The sequence below is a fragment of the Macrotis lagotis genome, chromosome 2 (assembly GCF_037893015.1).
Source record: "Macrotis lagotis isolate mMagLag1 chromosome 2, bilby.v1.9.chrom.fasta, whole genome shotgun sequence".
Taxonomy (NCBI): Eukaryota; Metazoa; Chordata; class Mammalia; order Peramelemorphia; family Peramelidae; genus Macrotis; species Macrotis lagotis.
This window is the reverse complement of record NC_133659.1, coordinates 85,390,829-85,413,507: the sequence shown is the minus strand read 5'-3', so window position 1 is coordinate 85,413,507 and position 22,679 is coordinate 85,390,829.

The following is a 22,679-nucleotide window of genomic DNA, read 5'->3' as shown; positions in this document are numbered from 1 at the left end:
TTTAGTGTTTATAGTAGGAATGGGTGCTGTATTTTGTCAAAACCTTTTTCAGCATATATTGATATGATCATAAAATTTCTGATAGGTTTGTTGTTGATGCAATTGAATATACTAACATTTTTCCTAATATTGAATCAACCCTGCATTCCTGGGATAAATCCTACCGAATCATAATGTGTTAGCCCTGTGATAACTTGCTGTATTCATTTTGCTAAGATTTTCTTTAATATTTTTGCATCTATATTCATCAGGGAGATAGGTTTATAATTTTATTTCTCTGTTTTACTCTTCCTGGTTTAGGTATCAGCACCATATTGGTTTCATAGATTTAGGCAGAGTTCTAACTTTCTATATTTTTCCAAAGAGTTTTTATAGAATTGGAACCATTTGTTCTGGGTCTATATCTCCCTGACCCTGCATATGATTTATTGCATTATGATCTGAAAAAAGATGTATTCATTATTTCTGCCTTTCTACAAATAATCACCAGGTTTTTATATCTTAATACATGGTCAATCTTTGTGTGCCATTTACTGCAGAAAAACAAATATATTTCTTTCTATCCCCATTCAATTACCTCCATAGTTCTATAATATCTATGTTTTGTAACAATCTATTTACCTCCTTAACTTCCTTCTTATTTATTTTATGATTCAATTTATCTACATTTGAGAGTGGTAGGTCAAGGTCTCCCACTAGTAGAGTTGTTCTGTCTATGTATTTCTGTACTTCTTTCATTTTCTTCTCTAATAATTTGGATGCTATATCATTGGGTGCATACATATTAATATTGATATTACTTTATTGTCTATGGTACTTTTTAGGAGGATATATTTTCTTTCCTTATCTCTTTTAATGCTATCTATTTTTGCAGCTGCTTTGTCTGAGATAAGAATTGCTACCTCTGTTTTTTTCTCTTCAACTGAAGTTTGCTCCAACCTTTTACGTTTACTCTCTATTTAACTCTTTTCTTGAAATGATTTTCTTTTAAGCAGCATATTGTAGTATTCTGGTTTTAATGCACTCTGCTATCCACTTAAGTTTTAAGGGAGAGTTCATCCCACTCACATACAAAATTATAATTATTAATTCCTTATTGCCCTTCATGCTATCTTCCTCAGTTTGTACTTTTCCCTTTATCCATATTCCCCAGTGTTGGTTTCTGAATACTGGAACCTTCAGTTTGTTTACCCTCTTAAATCAACCCCCCTCCCCTTTTCCCCCTTTTCCTTTTCCCTTTTTTCCCTTCCTTCTATTAGTTCTGCTTCCCCCCTCCCTCCCCCTTTCCCCTTTTAATGGTTGAAAGGTAAAATAAGTTTTTTAATTTGATTAAGTGTGTCTAAGTAATTTTAAGCCAAGTCTGATGAGATGAAGATTCAGTTGGTTCTCACCTCCTCCCTTCCTCTCCTCAATTACAATAGGTCTTTTGTACCTCCTGATGTATTGACATTTACCCCATTCAGTATGCCTCCAACCTCCTTTCTCCTTACTGTCCCCTTTTTTAAGGAGGTATAGTTTTGAAATCATTCTTTATGAGTCACAGAAAAGTTATGAGTGTCCATCACTTCTGGTTATGTATATTCTTTCTAATAAAGTTACAATTCTCAAAAGTTGTGAGACCCTTTCTCCCAAGTGGGTATATAGCCAGTTTCATCTTCTTGTATAGCAGTTTTTTTTAACCTTCTCATGTGTTTCTCGAGCTTCCTGTTTGATGTCCAGATTTTTAATTTAGCTCTGGTCTTTTCATTATGAAATCTTGGAAGTCTCCCATTTCATGAAATGTCCATCTTTTTTCCCTGGAAGAAAAGGCTCAGCTTGGCCAGTTAGTGAATTCTTTGCTGCTTTCTAAGCTTCATTGCTCTTCAGATTATCTCATTCCAGGCCCTTTGATTGCTCAATGCAACCAAGTCCTTTGTAATTCTTACTGTGGCTCCTTGGTATTTACATTTTTTTTCTTTCTGGTTGCTTACAGGATTTTTTCTTTTATCTGATAGTAATTTGACCACAACATTCCTTGTTGTTTTCATTTTAGGATCTCTTTCTGCAGGGGATCAATGTATTCTTCCAATAACTATTTTCCCCTCTGGTTCCATGATATCAGGGCAATTTTCCATAACTATATCTTGTAATGTTAAGTCCAGGCTTTTTTTCCTCTTCAGTGTTCTCAGGAAGGCCAATAATTCGCAGATTCTCCCTTCTCAGATTCTCCCTTGATTCTGGAGGTCAGTGGATTTGCTGGTGAGGTATTTTACATTCTTTTCTAATTTTTTCAATCTTTTGGTTTTGTTTAACACAATCTTGTTTTCTCATGAAGTCATTAGTTTCCTCCAATTCCATTCTTTTTGTTAGAGGAAAAGATTTTTCTTCCTTTATCTTTTGCAACTCCTTTTCCAGTTGTTCCATTCTATTTTTGATGCTCCTTTCTATTTCCCCAAATGTAGTTTTGAGAGAATCATATCCTTTTTGGCTTTGCCCAGTTGAGGATTTGGCAGAATCATTTTCTTTTTGCATTTGCCCAATTGAAGGTCTGAGAGTGTTATTCTCATTTTGTATTTGTCCAATTGTTTTTTCTAAGAATTTGTTTTCTTGTTGTGAGATGTTAATTTTCTCTTGCAACATGTTAATTTTTTCTTGTGTTTCTTTACCTAGTTTTTCCAATTGATTTTTAAACTCCTTCCTGATTTCTTCAAGGAAGTCTTTCTGGGCTGGAGACCAATTCATATTCACCTCAGCATTGCTAGATATCTCTGGGTTAAGATCTGTCTCTTCAAAGTATTTCTCCATGGCTCCCCCCCCCCCACCCACACCCTTACTCTGGCCTTTTTTCATCTTTTGTTGGTGTGCGAACTGGCTCTCAGAGGTTTTCTTTTGAGGATTCTAGATGCTTTCTTCACTTGGTTAAGTAATTCCAAGCATCAGCCTGTAGGGTATTCTGGATGCTTTCTCTGGAGTGTTTGAGGTCCTCAGCAGCAGGGTCTGAGTTGACCTTGAAAACTGCACTGAGCCCTGGGAGAGGGAGTTAATCTCTTTCTGTTGAGTGAGCTCTGCCACCCTGAGGAGGTAGGAGTGGGGAGTTGTTTATTGTTTGTTCTGGGCAAAGGGGTCTGCTGAAAGTATGGAACTCAGGTCCCTGGCCCAGCTTGTTGTTCTTCAGGCATGCTCTGAGACTCTGTGCTCAAATTCACCTTCCCATAGCTCTTCTTCCCCTGGCCAAAGACTTCACAGCTAAAACTGGATCTCACATCCACCACTCTCTGAATTCTCCACAGCTGAGGCTGACCCTCTGGCCTCTCTTAGCTGCCAACCCCAGAGCTGATCCTGTGCTCCCATCCTTGGGTTCACCCATGGTCCCCTGAGACAAAACTTCTTGGTAAGTGATCTTCTCCTAGCTTCTCTTTCTGGGTTTTGTTGATCAAATGTCTATTAAGAAGTTTCTTTAATGTTATTTCTGAGGGGAGGAAAGAGAGAGCACTATCGCAATGTATGTCTTCTCTCTGCCACCTTGGCAGGAAGTCCATGTCTATCATTTTTGTATTGTTAACCTGTATCTCAATGCACCTTACCATCCTCATGTACTGAGCAATTTATGATTCATCAGCCTTATTGTCTTTTGGTTGATTACAACAGGGCAAAACTGAATGCTGTTTTGTCCCCCTAAAGTTTGCAGTTCTGGTGTTACTGGCTATTTACTCCAGTCATGGTTCTGAGTTCATTATAGGATGTTCATTTTTTTTTACTTAAAAGGTGCTAGAACTATAGTCCTTTTCTCCAACACTGTCAGGTCAGAACTTTGAAGCATTGGGACTAAAAGGTTGTGACAGAATTTTGCTCCTAAGATATTATGAGTATCTCATTATTTGTAACAGTGGAGGTATCCAACATTCATGGGAAGACTAAGTTAAATAATAATAAGACCCCTGGAGATGGGACCTTCAAAGCATTGGAAAGGATGAAGAGGGAGACCAGTTCTTGGAGGTAGATTTTGTTTTAATCCTGGTTATTTATATGGATGTGCTAATTCATCCACGATGTAGAAATCTTGGAAAATGAGGGGAATGGTGCTAAGTGAGCTCAGAATAAGTAATAATTAATTTATGTGTCTTTGAAAAAATATTTTTTATTCTAAATATACTAGGCTATGAAGAAGACTGACATGTTTTATCTTTGTTGCATAAATTCTGTTTTGCAAAGGTATGAGAGAGTTTGTGGAATCAGAGAAAATGTTTAGGACTTGATGTCAGATCCAGAAGTTCTACAAGTAGGAGAAATCAATAGCATCTCATATCTTAATTGTCTCAAACAAAAAAAAACTTTTTATATTTCAAGTATTTGAGCAAAGTTGCATTTTTCATATTATTACTTAATATATATGGAATTAAATATATTTATATGTATATATGTATTGGCATAATATGTAAACAAATGAAGATGTGCATATGTACATGTGGACATAGCTGTATTCACAGACAAAATTTCTATTATACACCTTTGTAAGGGCATATATGCTTGTGCATATGTGTATATCTACATCTAGGTGTATATATATGTGTGTGTGTGTGTGTGTGTGTTTATTTATATATATATATATATAAATATATGTCTATCTGTTTGTGTTTGTGTGTGTATATACATATACATATATATTTATATATATATATATATATATATAATTTTACATTGATCTGATTTCTGGAATTATAAGGAAATGGAAAATAAACACATCAGTTCTAATCATATATAAATGCATATTATAAATAGGGAAATATATGTATGTGTATACCAAAGTCGCTTTTATATTGTGTGTGTGTGTATATATATATATATATATATATATATATATATATATATATATAATTGTTCAATTGCAAAAGCACTTTTTCTGAGTCAGAAATGCATACTTCCAGCTTTATAACAGCTCTATATGTTATAGGAAGACAAAGAAATAAACTATAAGAACTAGTATACTTATAACTCCGAAGCTTGGAAAAGGCCTTAGGTCATATCATACAGTAAAGACTAGTTTTGCTGTATGGGGTACATTAATGGAATTTCAAAATGAAGGCAGGAGGTGGAGCCTAGCTGGCAAAGTGGAGGCAGGAATTCCCTCAAGCTCTCCCTCAGACCACTCCAAATACCTTTAAGTAATGATAAACAAATTCTAAAATGATAGAACCCACAGAAGGACTGAGTGAAACAATTTTTCAGCCAAGACAACATGGAAAATGCTTGGGAAATATCTGTTAAAAATGGGATTAGAAAGGGCCAGAGGTCAGCTCAGGCTTCCTGCCCTGAACAAACCAGTTCCAGGACTCTTGGGAGTGCCTGGGTTCTTGTAGTGCTGGTTGTTTCCAGACTTTCAGTTTAGGGATTGCCAAGGACAACTTGGAAGATCAGTGAGAAAACTTTTCCAGAACAGAAAAAAATGCAAAAGTCAGTTCAGGATAGGCATCAGTGCAATCCTGACCCAGGTACCGGCAGGAAACCTGGGCTTCAACAGGCAGAGAGCCACACAGTAGCTGCTTCCAACATGCTCAGTCCATGGACTATAAGGGAATCAGAGGTCCCTCCACTATCTCTGAGGCAATACTCTGTGGCAGGACTATGTGTCACTTATATCCAGGTGACAGCCTAGGGTTTCATGCTGTCATGGCACAACTAGGATCCTCCTCACTGCTCCAGGGCAGAAGGACGTGCTTGTGGTCATCCACCAGAGTACAGACCAGAGCACAGGCTAGTAGTGTGGACATAGCCTCTCATTAGGCCTTGGAGGATTTGAGATCACTGGGGCATGACCCTTAAAACTACTACAAAAGTTCTCAAAGGTTTGAGACAATGTGTCTTCCATCCAAGAAACAGAGCCCCAGCTTAACAAAGAGTTAAAATCAAGTCATAGGTTGGAAAAATGAGCAAACAACAGAAGAAAAAATATTTGTTTATAGACAATTACTTCGGTCTCATGGAGGATTGAAATACACTGGAAGAAGATAACAAAGTGAAAGTTTCTTTATCCAAAGCCCCAAGAAAAATATAAATTGGTCTTTGTCTATGGAAGAGCTCAAAAAAGATCTTGAAAATCAAGGGAAATAGAGGAAAAATTGGGAAAAGAAATGAGAGCAATGAAGGAAAATCATGAAAACCAAGACAGCGGCTTGGAGAAGGAGATTAAAAAAATACCAAATAAAATGACATCTTAACAACCAGTTTAGGTCAAATGGAAAAAGGGCCAATGAGGAGAAGAATACCTTAAAAAGCCAAATGAGCTAGATGCAAAAGGAAATACAAAGACTCTCTAAAGAAAATAATTCCTTCAAATGTAAAATGGAGCTAAGGGAAGCTAATGCCATTATGGGAAATCAAGAATCAAAACAACAAAATGAAAAGAATGAAAAACTAAAACAAATTGTGAAATATCTTATTGGAAAAACTAGTCTTGGAAAACAGATCCAGAAGAGATAACTTAAAAATTATTGGGCTGAAAGTCATTCCTAGGAAAGAGCATAGACTTAATTTTCCAAAAAAAAAATAATCCCAGAAAACTGTCCTGATATCCTAGAAGCAGAGAGTAAAATAGAAATTGAGAGAATCCACAGATCACCTCTTGCAACTCCAAACAAAAAGCTCGTAGGAATATTTTAGTCAAATTTCAAAATTCCCAAGTTAAGAAGAAAATATTATATGCATCCAGAAAGAAACAATTCAAATATCATGTAGTTAAAGTCAGGATTACATAGGATTCAGCAGTTTACATTAAGGATTTGTAAGGCTTAGAATATGTTATTGCTGAAGGAACAAAAGCTTGTATTACAATGAAGAATCAACAACGAAATAAAACTGAGCTTACTGTTTCAGGGGGAAAAGATGAACATTCAATGAAATAGGATATTTTCAAATGTTCTTGCTTAAATGACCAGAGCTGAACAAAATGTTTGATCTTCAAGTATAGATTCAGGTGAACCATAGAGAGGATGGACAAGATAGATTAATTATGAGGGATTTAACGATGTTGTGCTGTTTGAATTCCTGCATGGGAAAATGATATTGTTAACTCATATGAACCTCTTCATTTATTAAGGCAATTACAAGGAGCAGGAAGGAGTTGAATATGAAAGAAGACTATATTTTAAAAGATAGAGTTAATGGGAAAGAAAAGAATGACCTGAGAGATAGGAAAAGGAGAGGTAGAATGATGTAAATTATTTTATAAAAAGAGGAAAGATAAAGCTTTCTCAATGGAGTGAAAGGAGGGGAAAGTGAGGGGGTATATGTGAGCCTTAATTTTTATCAGAAGCGAATAAAAGTAAATAACATATACACTCAATTGGGTATCAAAATCTGTCTTAACTAGAGGAAAATAAAAGTGGAAAGGGAGGGGAGAAGGGGGGCAGGGAGTGGGGAGTGGGATGAACATGATAGGAAAACAGGAAGATTGTGAGAGATGGTATTCAGCTACAACACAGTTTTGAGGAGAAGCAGGGTAAAAGGAGACAGAGAATAGAATAAATGGGGGTGGGGAGGAATATGAAGGGAGGGAAATACATCTAGAAATAGAAAATGTTGGAAAAAGATATTGAAACAATTTCTCTGATGGATCCATCCCCAAAACAGAGCTGATAGTATCTGAATACAGATTGTCATACTCCCCCCCCCACTTTATTTTTCTTGTGGTTTCTCTTATTTTGTGAAGGGAATTATGTTTCCTTTTACAACATGACTATTTTAGTAATGTGAAATAAATAAATAAAACAAAATTTAAAAAGAGTGAAAACAGTTGGAATGTTATAGTTTGTATGCAATTCATCTCTATAAGTATCTAATTTTAAGTTGAGTTGATAGACTTTAATGAGTCTTTGCATATGCATAATATAAACCAGATACAATGAAAACAAAATTTAAATTATAATAATGACAATTAAAAACAATAGGTTAATACCAAATTGTTGCTGAATAATCCTTTGTACATTAAAAGAAAAAAAATCAGCATTTATTGTTTTTTTCAGTAATTTTCAATCATGTCCTACTCTTTTTTTAATTTTTGCAAGACAGTGGGGTTAAGTGGCTTGCCCAAGACCACACAATAATTATTAAGTGGGTGAGGTCAGATTTGGACTCAGGTACTCCTGACTCCAGGGCCTGTGCTTTATCTATTGCACCACCTAGTTTCCTCAATCATGTCCTACTCTTAATGAGCACATTTGGGGTTTCCTTGAAAGTTTGACATTTCCTTCTCTAGCTCATTTTACAAATCAGGAAGCTGAAGCAAATAGGGTTAAATGACTTGTCTGAAGTCACACATCTATCAAATGTCAAAGATCAGATTTGAACTGGGGAGATAAGATATTCTGAATTCAGGCCACTGCATTACCTAGTAGCCACAACAAAATACTTGTCAATTTCTTCCATATAGAATCAAATTTTATATTTAATATCAACAATATTAAAATATAAAGAACAGTCTTATTGAGTAGTCTTTCAATAATTCATTAGTTCTATCAATTGCTATCTATTTTAATAGTGTTGTTGATCATTATAGAAAAAGAAGATCACTAATGCTATAGTAACAGATATAATAATTGGATACCTTACCTACTCCGTTTTGAAAGGCAAAGTTTAAATGTTGATTTTTGCAGGAGAAATTCCTGTAAATATTTGATTATACATAAATAAATAAGTATGCAGAAAATTGCATAGTCATGTATTAAATTCATTATTTTTCCTTTAACAAGTTTATTCCCCTTTTATAAATAAATTTCTCATATTAAAGTCATGACTTTCTTGACTATGTAGAACTTTGAGAATATTGCATCTTCTTTTACTCCCTTTGCCCTAATTGAATCATTTTCTCTATAGAGTGAATAGATTCAGATTCATGAAATATTTTATCTTTTATATTGCTGAATTGTTATTCTCATCAAATAACCTAAGCCATGCAAATTCAGCATCTATCACTATTGATTGTAGCTTGTGAACAATGAGAATAAAAGGTTGTTTTCTTTATATTTAATTAAATTCAAATGTTATTTGGTTACTATTTATATATGAAAGTAACATATTCATGGAATATCCTAAGAAAAAAGAAGCATTCAAAAGATCTGAAACTTTACTAGGTAGGAACATTCAATTATGCAACAACAAACTTTTTAGAGAACAAATATATTTTTAACATTATTGACTTTCACAGTGTAAACATGAACAGGAAAATAAAATCCGCTAAGTTGATCCATAGCTATTTTTAGTTCATACTAGAAGCATGCTATTATTAAATATAGTGAGCATGTTATCTACAACAAAAGATGATTTTCAAGTTGTTGGAATATTTCCAAGAAAATCTGTGAGTAAGCAAGATTTTCTCAATCATGAAGCAAAATTTTATTTTTAAGCCTTTATAATGTCTAGAGGCAAAAACACTGAATCTGAAGTTATCGGGATTCGTCCTCAATTGTATATTTGACATTTAAAAATGCTTGAAAAAAATGCTTAACTTTACTATTCTTCAGTTTCCTCATCTTTAAAATGAAGTTTGGACTAGTTCTGTCCATTGATCAGATTGTCTCTGACCTTATGACTTGTATTAAAATAATAGTATTTAATATTTTTATTTTGATTCCACACTCTGTTCTCCTCCTAAACATAAATATTTTTATTGTTATTTTAAATTGATCTGCTTTCTCTCACAAAATTGTCTTGAATTGAACAAACAACCCATCAAACAATAGTAATCCAAACTCCACAATACATAAATGCATAAGTTCCCAATAAATATTTCCTCATTAAATTTATCTTAAAATTGATGTCATTTTTCAAGTTTTAAAATTTGTACTTTATCTAGATCAGTGGTTTGTTTCATTTTTCTTATTTTGAACTCTAGGTTTATCATTGGATTGATCAATGAGAGAAATGTGTTGTTTTAAAGACTTTCAAACCTGTTTTGTTCATATAATGTTCTAGCTGTTTAGACTATTCTATTTCAATTCACTGTTCTGCATTAATTCTTTTCTTTTCTGGTTGCAATGCAATGGGATTAAGTGACTTGCCTAGGGTCACACAGCTAGGTAACTACTGAGTGTCCAAGGTCAGGTTTGAACTCAGGTCCTCCTGATTCCAGGACCCATGCTACATTCATTGCACCACCTAATTGCCCCTGTATTAATTCTTAAAGTTGTTTCCAGTTTCCTCTGAAACTATCAAGTTCATAATTTCATATGGGGGGGAAATATTCAATTATATAAACATATAATAATTTTTATACCAGTCCTTTGTTGAAGGAATTTCCAATTTGGGGCTATGCACTAAATGTAAATAAAATGACTTTGGCACAATGACTGACATATAGCAAATATTTAATAAAAATCTATTTCCTTTCATTCTTTTTTCTTTGACTACTCCTTTAATTTGCATTCCTTTATTTATGAAATTGATTCAAATCTGTACATCAGAAGATATGATTAGCTCTGATTGGGGGTATTGAGAAAAAACTGTTAATTTTTCCTTATGATTTTATTTTTCTTGGGAACTTTTGCTTCCCACATCAGTAACCACTTACTTTTATGAGTTATTTTATGGATTATGATTTTATTTTTCCTCATGTATTATATTCCCTCACTTATACAATAATTATATGGTAGTAGTGCATTAAACCTAAAGCTAACAATGGTATGATTACACACGATTCTTGCATTTTTCTTTCTTTCCAATTTAGGAAGTAAAAAACCTACAAAGGAGGTGGATGGAATTATTTTATCTTTGGAAGATAAGAGCAAAGTAAAGGAGGAAAGAAGAGCTAGGTATGACAATTGCTCATATTTTCCATAAAATAAAAGTTTCTTAAAAAAATTCAGAAACTTGAGGGATGATGTCTACTTGAATTATAAGATATATGTGACTGTGGGAGGTATATATTTTGGCTTGTTCATTCCATTAAGAAAAACTGCCAAAAGAAAATTGGATAGGTATTAAAAGTAGTTTCTCTCTCTCTCTCTCTCTCTCTCTCTCTCTCTCTCTCTCTCTCTATATATATATATATATATATATATATATATATATATATATATATATTTGTTTTCCAAATATATTCAATAGTAGTTTCAACTTATCATTTTTTGTAGCTTTGAATTTTACAATTTTGCTACACCCTTCCTTCTCCCATACTGCCACAGAAGGCAATCTGATAATCTATATATCGTTTCCATACCATGCACTGATCAAAATTGAAGGTGCTGATAGAAAAAAGATCCTTGAGGAAGAAATAAAATATTAGAGATAGCTAAATTATGTAGTACATAAGGCAACTTTTTAAAGAAAAATTGAAGGTAATACTGTTTGATCTTTATTTAAACTTCATAGTTCTTTCTTTGGATTCAAATGGTAATCTCCATCACAAATTCCCTAAAATTGATCCTCATTACTGCACAGATGAATGAACAAGTCCCTTAAGGTTGATCATCTACCCCATGTTGCTGTTAGGGTATACAATGTTCTTCTAGTTCTGCTCATCTCACTCATTCAAGTCTTTCCAAACTTCTATGGAATCTCATCTGTCCTGAATTCTAATAGAACAATAGTATTCCATTACATACATATACCACAATTTGTTCAGCCATTCCCCAATAGACACACATCTGCTCTATTTCCAGTGCTTTGCCACCACAAACAGAGCTGCAATGAAAATTTTTGAACAAGTGATTTTTTTTTACCCCTTTTCAGCATCTCTTCAGGTGTAGAACCAGTAGTGGTATTACTGGATCAAAGGGAATGTAATTTTTATTACCCTTTGGGCATAATTCCAAATTGCTCTCCAGAAGTTTGGATCAGTTCATAGCTCCACAACAATGCATGAGTGTTACCGATTTCCCCTATCTCCTCCAAAATTGATCATTGTCCTTTCTGGTTATATTGGCCAATATGAGAGGTGTGAGGTACTACCTCAAAGATCCTTTAATTTGCATTTATCTCTAATCAGAAATGATTTAGAGCAATTTTTCATATCACAAAAGATAGCTTTAATTTTCTCATCTGCAAATTCCCTTTGTATATTGTTTGACCATTTATCAGTTGGAAAATATGCTATGAGATTTTTTTCTCCCCTGTCTCTTTATCTGATGTTATAATATTCATTTGCAAATTTTTAAAAAATTGTGACTCAAGGTCATCATAATCTCAATGAGAGGTACTCTAGCAGAGACTGAGTAGAACACAGGAGAATTAGATGTCAAAACTCCATTGTTGGAGAGTTCCTCTCACTAAAATAGGACATGAGCAAAAGCCATTTCATAAACCCAGAAATGCTACCATTGCCAGTCCTCTGACAGAAATTGACCTTATAGATACAAAACATGGTTACATTTTTAATATTTCAGTTTTATATATAAGAAAATAAACATTGTATAACATCTGATTCCCACCCCAACATTCATTTCTCTCCAAAACACAACCTTTCAAGTCTGGAGTTATCATCAATTTTGTATCACAAAACATCTCTGAAATGCCTGGGTTATATATTGTTATCACTGTATATAACATGATGCTTTTCATGGCACTCATTCACCAGATGCTATAAATTTACCATGTGCATAACATTTGAAATGCAAAATGTGCTTTTGATTTAACATATAAAAGGTAGAGCTCTATTATAAACGTTCAAGTATGCCATAATGAACCCATTAACAAACAAAAGATTGAATTATTACTAATTTGAATACCAGAAAACAGTTGAGTATCTGCCTACTTATAGCAAACAGAGATTGATTTCTCAGCTTGGAGAATAAAAAGCATTGTTTAAAATCTATGCTTATTAATGTCTTTTTGGGAATAAAAATGATCAATGACCCAATATAATGAATATAAATAATATACATTTAAAAATATGAATATTATATAGAAAATAGTATGACATATATAGAGAATGATTGAATGTAGACAACAAATCATTGATCATTTAAAATAATATTTTGATGAGAAAAGGAAAATAGCAATGTATAATTCATGCCACATTATAACAAAATTAAATAATCTGTTAACCATAAGAATCTCAAAGAAAGACTTTTGTGTCTAAAGGAAAGATAATTTAAATAATCAAAGATTATTTTATAGTCACAAAAAAATGGAAAAATTGAAAAAAAAATTTTCCCTAAAGGAAAGTTTCTCATGTTGAGAACCAGAATAACATATTCTATATCTTGTCCTAACAAAAGTAAATATATTCTAATAAAAGACATTTGACTGTTTCTACAAAAACAGAAACAGGAAAACAAAAGTAAGCAGATTTTTCCTCATGCAAACACTTCAAATCACAGAAATATACCATATACATAAACATAAACAAAACAAAAACTATGCAATTCTTCTTTGGGGAAGACTTGTCCAACTCATCTTATCCTAGGGAAGTTGATTCCTCGAAGGTATTGCCAGCTACTGGACTATTAACTCTGTTTTTTTCAGTTTAAATATTCAAGAGTTCTTTTTAGTAAGATAATTTTTTCAGAATCTTCTTTCTTTTTATTTGCTCATATCAGAAACGTTGATGTTGTTTATCACTATGTAAAAAAGGACAAAAGGAGCATTACCTGTCCTCTGGACAAATTCATCTTGGACAGAAATCTTCTTTACTAGAAATGATCCTTTTACCCACTAAGCTTCCTTAACATTATTGGTTTGGAACTGTTATTTAGAGGAGTGTCTAGGAAAGAAGTGTTGAATCTAGGAAGGAATAACATTTTTGTTAAGAACCTACTATATTCCAGTGACCCTACTTGGAAGGGAAATACTACTATCATTCTCATTACAGAATTGATAGTACTGAGGCAGACAGAAGTCAAAAGATTTGCTGACAGTCACTTTGTCAGGAAGATTCTGAGGCTGCAATTGAACTTTTGTATTTTTGATTCCAGGCCATCATTCTATCCACTGAGACATTTGGCTGCTAGAACCAAGTTCCTTATCTTTCTGGCTCCCTCCTATTCTCTTTTTTTAATGTTGAGGAATATCCATTTTGGATCTTCAGGTTTTGGTAATCACTACAGTTTTTCATATTTTTTCTGAAGACTTCTGAAAATTTTTTGTAAAGAAAAATAAATACAATTTTCAAGGAAAGGCTAAGGGGATTTCTCTCTCAACACATTCAATTTCGATCAATGTATAGCATGGAAAAAATGTGAAAATTATTTGACTGCCTTCTATGGGGGAGGAATTGTAATATTCAAAATTTTACAAAAATGATAGGTAGAAACTGTTATTGTATATATAACAGGAAAACAAATAAAATATTATTAAAAAGGAAAGGCTAAGTAGAATTAAATAAATAATCTCATTCTAATAATTTTTTTTAAAGAGAACAGATAGACACATTGACAATTAGGTAGAACCAGAAAGAAAAGGAAAAGAAAAAAATGATATTATTAAAGGATAAAATTACTCAAATATTAAAGATGCAAAAATTTTAAAAATAACAAAAGGGAAGGAATAAAAATTGAATCAATACTTCACAGAATAAATGAATTGAATCAATAACTTTAGACAGAAGAGTTAAAAGAGAATGTGATAATGGGAAAAAGAAAAAAACTGACCATTGGAATTCTAACACATCCATAAAGGAGCAATCAACATGAATCCTTGGTTTCTCTCCTCCACAAAATAGGAATGTGGAAGCTAAGGTGGATACAACTGAGAGAGAAGATGAAAGTGATGGTGGGTGATTGAGAGAGGAGAGTGAGGAACCACCCAGGAGGGATAAAGAGGGGAGGATATTTGCTACTAAACAACATTCAAAAAGGGAAAATATGTATGTGTGCTATAAGAGTCAGGGTTAGGATGGGTCATGTCTTTTAGACTCTCATCATTGGAAAATTAATTAATTAAAAAGAACCAGAATATATGTGTATATACATATGTATACAAACATATGCATATATAAACACTATAGCATAAAGGCATTTTGTCCTGGAAAGTCTTTAAGAAAATATGCCTTTTTATCTTTGGACTTTTTGAGGTTGTTAGTTAATTAATGTCTATCAAGCTTGAGGAGGAGCGAAAGTATATCATTGTATTGGGGTTAGGGTGTAGTGTGTCTGTCTGTGACTGATAAGACCTATATGAGCTCAAAAGTCTCCTTCACATAGGACAAATAGTCCATTTAGAGCACATATGTATCTCTATTTATCCATCTCATTTTTCTTTTTAGCTACTCAAATTATGTGTTGTTCATACAGCAAATCACTATCTTTGATGTGGGCATAACTTGCTGCTACACATCACATTCATCACTCTCAAATCTTATCCATCTCTTCTCCTTAAAGTGATAGTCTATTAAAAGCCAATGTTTGCTGTGAAGATGCATCTACAAAGTTTTATTGAACCGAGGTAAATGAAAGACGTTGCTGGTGTTGAGGTCACACAATTCTTCAGCAGTAAGTGATCACTGCTGTTTCTGTTTCTGGCTCCATCTCACACATGTTTTATAGTCTTTGTCTGTTCTAACATTGTAGTCAGTAAAAATTATAAACTTGTTCTCTATATACTCATTGATAATGTGAGTCTCCAGGTATTCATAAAGTTTTTTGTTTGTCCTCATCAAGGTTCATCATGATGGGAGTATACAAAGTGATGATGGAGTGACATTTTCCTGTAAGTGGCAATAACAATATCATTAGTCTATCCTTCATTTTGTCTGGGAAGTTAACAAGATTGTGAACTACATTACTTTTGATTGAAGACATACACCAGATTCATAGTATAGTACATAAGATCAACCAGTTCAAAAATATATCTAACTTTTCTTGGATAAGCTGGCATTCATTGGGCAGTGTTATTTCTTTCAGTGCTGCAATTTGGATGTGATATTTGATGAGTTATCTTTAGAGTTATTAATGTATCAGTTCTACTGCATTTCATGTGGTCCAATAAGTAGTGAGTAGAATCATCTTCTTAAACATTTTTCAGGTGTGTTTTTGGTATCTGTTTTAATTTCTGGATAATAGCGTCCCCTTCCATGGTAAGCAGACCAGGGTTGGGAGAAATAGACAATTTTAGGGCACTTTTCCTAACCTTCCTCAAACCAGAACAACAGTGTGATATTTTTAGAAAGGCTGCTTCCAAGACAGTGGAGAATAGCTAGGGAGGTGCCTGAGTTCTCTTCACTTTCCTTCAGAAAAAATATTAATAAAATATCTGAATAGATTCTGGAGCAAAAGAAATCAAAAAAAGGCAGAGAAGAACAATTTTTGGTTTAAGATATTTTGGAAAGACTTCAGGAAAAATCTGTTTCTCTCTGTCGGTTGAAAGGACTATGCAGCAAAGCTTATGCAGGGGACAAAGAAGCCAGGAGGGGGCTCTCAGTCTAGATATCAGGAACCAAGATCCCTCTGTCCCAGATCAGCAGGTCCACAGCACAACAGACCAGTCTTACAGACCTCAACCTTATCACAAAATACATATCAATAACTCTAAAATTGGTACAACCAGCAGGATTGATTCAGACAACCATAGTATGGTAACCATGTCACAAACACCTGAGGACATGGTGATTAAGTTCCCGGCCCCCAGCAAAAGAAGTCTGGGATAGTGACCTCTGAGCTCCAGGATAATAGCTCACCTTAAAAATCTATAAACTAGATTAATATGAGTAAGAAACAAAAGAAAACCTGGACACTAGAAAGCTTCTATGGTGACAAGGAAGATCAAAACACTCACTCAGAAAAAAAGATCAACATGTGAATCTCCAGAAGATATTATGAATTGTGTAAAGTCCAGAAAGTCCCCTTGAAAGAACCCAGAAAGGATTTTAGAAATCAAGTAGGGAAACTTGGAAAAATAAATGAGAGGTATGCAAGAGAAATTTCCTGTGGTTTCTCATTCTTTATGAGGGGGAGCGTGATTGATTTTATAACATGACTATTGTAGTAATGTCTTTCATGGCTATATATTTTTAACTTACACCAAGTAACATGCTTTATCAATGTGGGGAGTGTGGTGGGAGGAAGGGAGAGAATTTGAAACTCATTGTTTTGGAAGTAAATGTTTTAACTCGTCTTTGCATATGACTGGGCAAAAAATTAAATGAAAAAGAAAAAAAGAAAAAGAACACAGAGCAAGCAGTCAAAAAGCATAAATTTAAATACCAGGGAAGCACAAACAAAATTACACAGGCCCTATCAGCTTCAAATTATAGGACCAAAGGACTAGGAATATTATATTCTAGAGGGCAAAAGACATTGCATTGCAACCAAGAATTAACCTCTCTGAAAAATTCCGAATAGTCTTTCTTTTTTTTTTTTAGGGTTTTTTTGCAAGGCAAATGGGGTTAAGTGGCTTGCCCAAGGCCACACAGCTAGGTAATTATTAAGTGTCTGAGACCGGATTTGTACCCAGGTACTCCTGACTCCAGGCCCGGTGCTTTATGCACTACACCACCTAGCCACCCAGAATATTCTTTCAAGGGAAATGATTTTCAATGAAATAAAGCAATTTCAAAATTTTCTGGTAAATAAACAGAACTGTAAAGAAAATTCAATATCCAAATAAGACTCAAGAGATTCATCAAAAGGCAAATGGAAAATGGGGGGAGGGATGCTAGTCAAGAACCTTAGATTGTATACATCCCAACAAAGGAAAAGATAGTTGTAACTCTTTGAGATAGACTTCTCTTAGGATAGTTTAAAAAAGCATAAATAGAGAACATTTGCTTACAGGATTACAATAAAAGTACTAAGTCTTTATTTAATACCTCAGATAATGAGGGTTGAATATATAGCTGGAGGCATTCTATATATACAGGATATGTGTATATAGTCATGAAGTAATGGAAACTAAAAGGATTGGGATTGTATTCAGAGGATATGGGTGTACATTAGTTATGAAGTGATACTGATTACAGGGTTTGTATTTTCCATTGGTACAAAGGAAGGTTGAAAATTTAGAGGGTCTGTACATAATTAAATTATGAAGCAATCTCACTTTACTGGATACTTTAGTTAAATAGGGATAAAGGGAGAGAGTATACATGGAAGGGTTGGGCATAAATAAATCTTCCCATAATTTAGTTAATGAGTATTATAGTTGAAGTACTACAGGAATACTGTGATTTGGAAGGGCTGTAGTTCTATTTTATAAAACTATAAGAACTGAATGAGAGAGCATACCTGATATTTTAGTTAGTTAATAAGAACTATTTTCCTTTTGTTTTTTCTGAGATCAGAATTGCTGAGTTAGTACTAACTAAAGAGTCAGTTAGTCAGTTAATACTATGGTTAGAGTATTAAAGGAAAAGAGGGATAGAGGTTACCCTATATTTTGATTGGGTAGTATTGTGTGCTATGTTTAGAGTACTCTAGAGACAGAGGGAGAGAGTGGAGAGTGTCCCTGATTTTTTGGTTAACAAGGGTTGTACTGTTATGGTTTTAGTGTTTGTGTTTGTGTGTGAGTGTGTGTGTGTGTGTTTGTGTGTGAGTGTGTGTGTGTGTGTGAGAGTGAAAGAGAGAGAGAGAGAGAGAGAGAGAGAGAGAGAGAGAGAATAACCAATATTTTTGTTGGGGAGGGTTACAATACTATAAGGATGGAGTCAGAGACTGTGCTTAGAGGGAATTGACATGAATAGATCATGAAACAATTTTGCTTGGCTTAATATTTTGGATACAATTGGAGTGAGTGTCCTTTGATGGGAGTATAAATGATTCATGAAATGATTTTATTTGCATGAGACTTTGGCTCATGAGGATTGTGTGTCCATAAAGGGTAGTATAAAAAGAAAGTGGTGAAAATTAATTACAATCTGATGCTATTTATGATTGTTGAGAAATATATTTCTAATGAGATAGAATACTGCAGTGCACCCAGACAGTGCCTATCGGGCAATGTTACTTATCAATCAGTCAACACTTGAGAAACGTGTTTCTATCAGAACAGATAAAAAGAATATATTTTGATAGAGGGGTTATAGGTACAAGACAGGGTTAAAATAATAAAGACATAAAAGAATGATTATACTTGTAGATGGCTGGGCATTAGAGAATAAAAGTTATCAACTAAAGAAGCACAAAGACCTATTATAAGAGAGGGTAAGAAGGGAGAGTAAATATTGAGTAAATCGTACTCTAAAGAGATTTGGCCCAAAGAGGGAATAATGTAGATTTTGAATTTGTTTAAAAAATGTGTCATACTCTAGAAGGAAGTAGGGGTAGGAGTAAAAAAAAATAGAAGAAGGGAATATTAAAATAGAATGCAAAAGTAAAAGTAAAGTTAAAATGAAAATGAAAAGTTTAAGGGGGAGGGAGAAAAATATTGATGAGAATGAATAAGGGGTAAGGAAAAAGTATAAATGGAAAAAGTATAGATGGAAATATAGAATTAGGAATCTTAACTGTAAATGTGAATGGGTTGAACTCTACCATAAAACAGAAATAGATAGGAGAATGGATTAAAAATCTGAATCAAACAAAATGATGTTTGCAAGAAAAATATTTGAAACAGAGAGATATAAACATGGTAAATGTTAAAGACTGGAGCAAAATATATAATTATTATTATTATTATTGTTATTTTTATTATTATTATCATTATTAAGCAGAAGTAAAAAAATCACAATTAGCAATTCTGATCTCAGACAAAACAAAAGCAAAATAGTTATTATTAAAAGGAAAAAGGAAAGAAACTATATCTATTCAAAGGGTACCATAGGCAATGAAGTAATGTCATTCCAAAACATGTCTGCCCCATGTGATATAGCATCCAAATTCTTAGAGGAGAAGCTAATCAAATTTCAGGAAGATATAGACTGCAAAACTATAATAGTGGGAGATGCCAACCTCCTTCTTTTAAAATTATATAAAACTAACAACAATATAAACAAGAAGGAAGTTAAGGAGGTGAATAGAATGTTAGAAAACTTAGCTATGATCGAGAAAATTGAATGGAGATAGAAGGAAATATACCTTTTATTTTCTGTAGCACATGGCAACTTCCCAATGCCTAACCTTGTATTAGGGCATTAAAAACCTCATGTTCAAATACAGAAAGGCAGAAACATTGAAAACATCCTTTTCTGACCATGATACAATAAACATCACATGCAGTTAAGGGGCAGGGAGAAATAGGCAAAAACTAATTGAAAATTAAATAACCTAATTTTAAAGAATGAGGGGATCAAGCAACAAATTATTGAAAGAATTAATGATTTCATCCAATACGACATTAATGAGACAAGATACCAAACCTTAAGGGATATAGCCAAAGCAGTAATTAGGGGGTATATTATATATGTAACTGCATACATGAATAAAATAGGAAGAGAAAATCAATGAACTGAGCATAGAACTAAAAAGTTAACAGAAGAACAAATTAAAAATACTCAAACACTAAATTAGAAAGTCTGAAAACCTGAGGTGAAATTAATACAATTGAAATCAAGAAAACAAACTAAAAAATAAAACCAAGAGTTGGTTTTATGAAAAAAAGCAATAAAACGGGTAACACTGGCTATTTTGATTTTAAAAAAGAAGAAAACCAAATTACTACTATCAAAAAGGGAAAAGGTGAATTGATTACTAATGAGGAAGAAATTAAAGTAACAATTTGGAAATATTTTGTTCAACTGTATGTCAGTAAATTTAATAATCTAAGTGAAATGACTGAATAGTTACAAAAATATAAATTTCCCAGGTTAAAGAAAGATGAAACTAAATATTTAAATAACCAATCTCATAAAAGAATTTCAATAAACCTCAATGAAATCCCTAAGAAAAATCTCCAGGGTCAGATGGATTTACAAGAGAATTCTACTAAATATTTATATAATGACTGGCTCTAAATCTATATAAACCATTTGAAAAAACATAGAAGAAAGAGGGCTGCCACATTCCTTCTATGACACCAATACTATGCTGATACATAATCCAAAAAGAGTCAAAACAGAAAGAAAATTATTGACCTATTTCACTAATGCATTTGGATGCAAAATTTTTAAATAAAACATTAGCAAAATCATGACAGAGAGTTATCACTAGGATAATACACTATGGTCAAGTAAGATTTATTCAGGAATGCAGGACTGGTTCAATATTAGGAAAACTATCAGCATAATTATCTATATCAATAACAAATCTAAGACAGCTTATAGTTATCTTAATAGATGCTGAAAAAGCTTTGACAAAATACAGCCCCATTCCTACTAAAAATACTAGAAAGCATCGGAATAAAAGAAATGTTCCTTAAAATGATAAATAATTTCTCCATGAAACCACTGACAAGCATTATATATAATAGGAATTAACTTAGACCCATTGCCATAAGTAAGTAAGAAACAAAGATACCTGTTGTAATTACCATTATTCAATATTGTATTAGAAAAGTTAGCTTAGCGCTAAGAGAAAGAAAAAATTGAAGGAATCAAAATTAGTAATGAAGAATCAAAACTCTCACTATTTGCACATGATATGATGGTATACCTGTAGAATCCTAGAAATCATCTGAAAAACTACTGGAAACAATTAACAACTTTAGCAAATTTTCAGGTTATAAAATAAATCCTCAGTATTTCTAAATATTACTAATAAGACAAAGGAAGAAGAGATAGAAAGAATAAGTCCATTTAAAATAGATTCAGACAACATAAATGCTTGTGAGTCTCCCTGCCAAGGCAAACTCAAAAACTCTGTGAAAACAAGTATAAAACATTTCTCACACAAATGAAAGCAAATCTAAATAACTGGGCAAATATCAATTACTCACTGGTAGACTGAGCTCATATAATAAAAATGTCTATTCTATCTAAATTAAATTACTTATTCAGTGCCACACTTTTCAAACCACCAAAAAAACTAATTTATAGATAAATAATATGCAATGGAAGACAGCGTTGGTCTACTTGATCTAAATTTATTTTATAAAGCAGTAATAATCATAATTGCCTTGTATAGGGGTATCCTAGATGCCTCAGTAGACAGAGCACGGGCCATGGAGTAAGAACTACCTGAGTTCAAATCCAGCCTCAGACACTTAATACTTACCTGGCTGTGTGGCCTTGGGCAAGCCGCTTAACCCACTGCCTTGTAGAAACCTAAAAAAACTTTTCCTTGTATGGGTTATTAATGGACTAGTGGATAAAGTGAATTACAAAAGAAACAGTAGTAAATGACTATAGTAAAACATTGTTTGACAAACTCAAAATTTACCTTCTGGGATAAGAATTGACTAAACAAGAAAAATCTGGGAAAAACTAGAAAATAGTAGGGCAAAAACTAGGTAAAGAATCACCTGACTCCTATATAATATAAGGTCAAAATTTAGATATAAAGGGCACTACCATTGAACAATGAAGAGTTCAAGAAATACTCTATCATTCCTGGTCTATGGAAAGGGGAGAAATTTATGACCAAACAATAAATAAAGAAAATTATAAATTGCAAAATAGAGAATTCTGACTGTACTAAATTAAAAATTTCTTGTACTAAAAAAAATGGAGGGAAAATATCAAACAGGAAAACCTTTTTTACAGCTAGTGTTTCCAATGAAAGACTCAATTCTGAATAAACCAATTTTAAGGTATTACAAGTCATTTCCTAAATGATAAATTGTCAATTCTTATGAATATACAGAAATTAAAGCTATATGTAAATATGAAAACATGCTCCCAATCATTATTGATTAGAGAAATACAAATTAAAACAACTATGGGGTACCACCTCACATCTATCAAT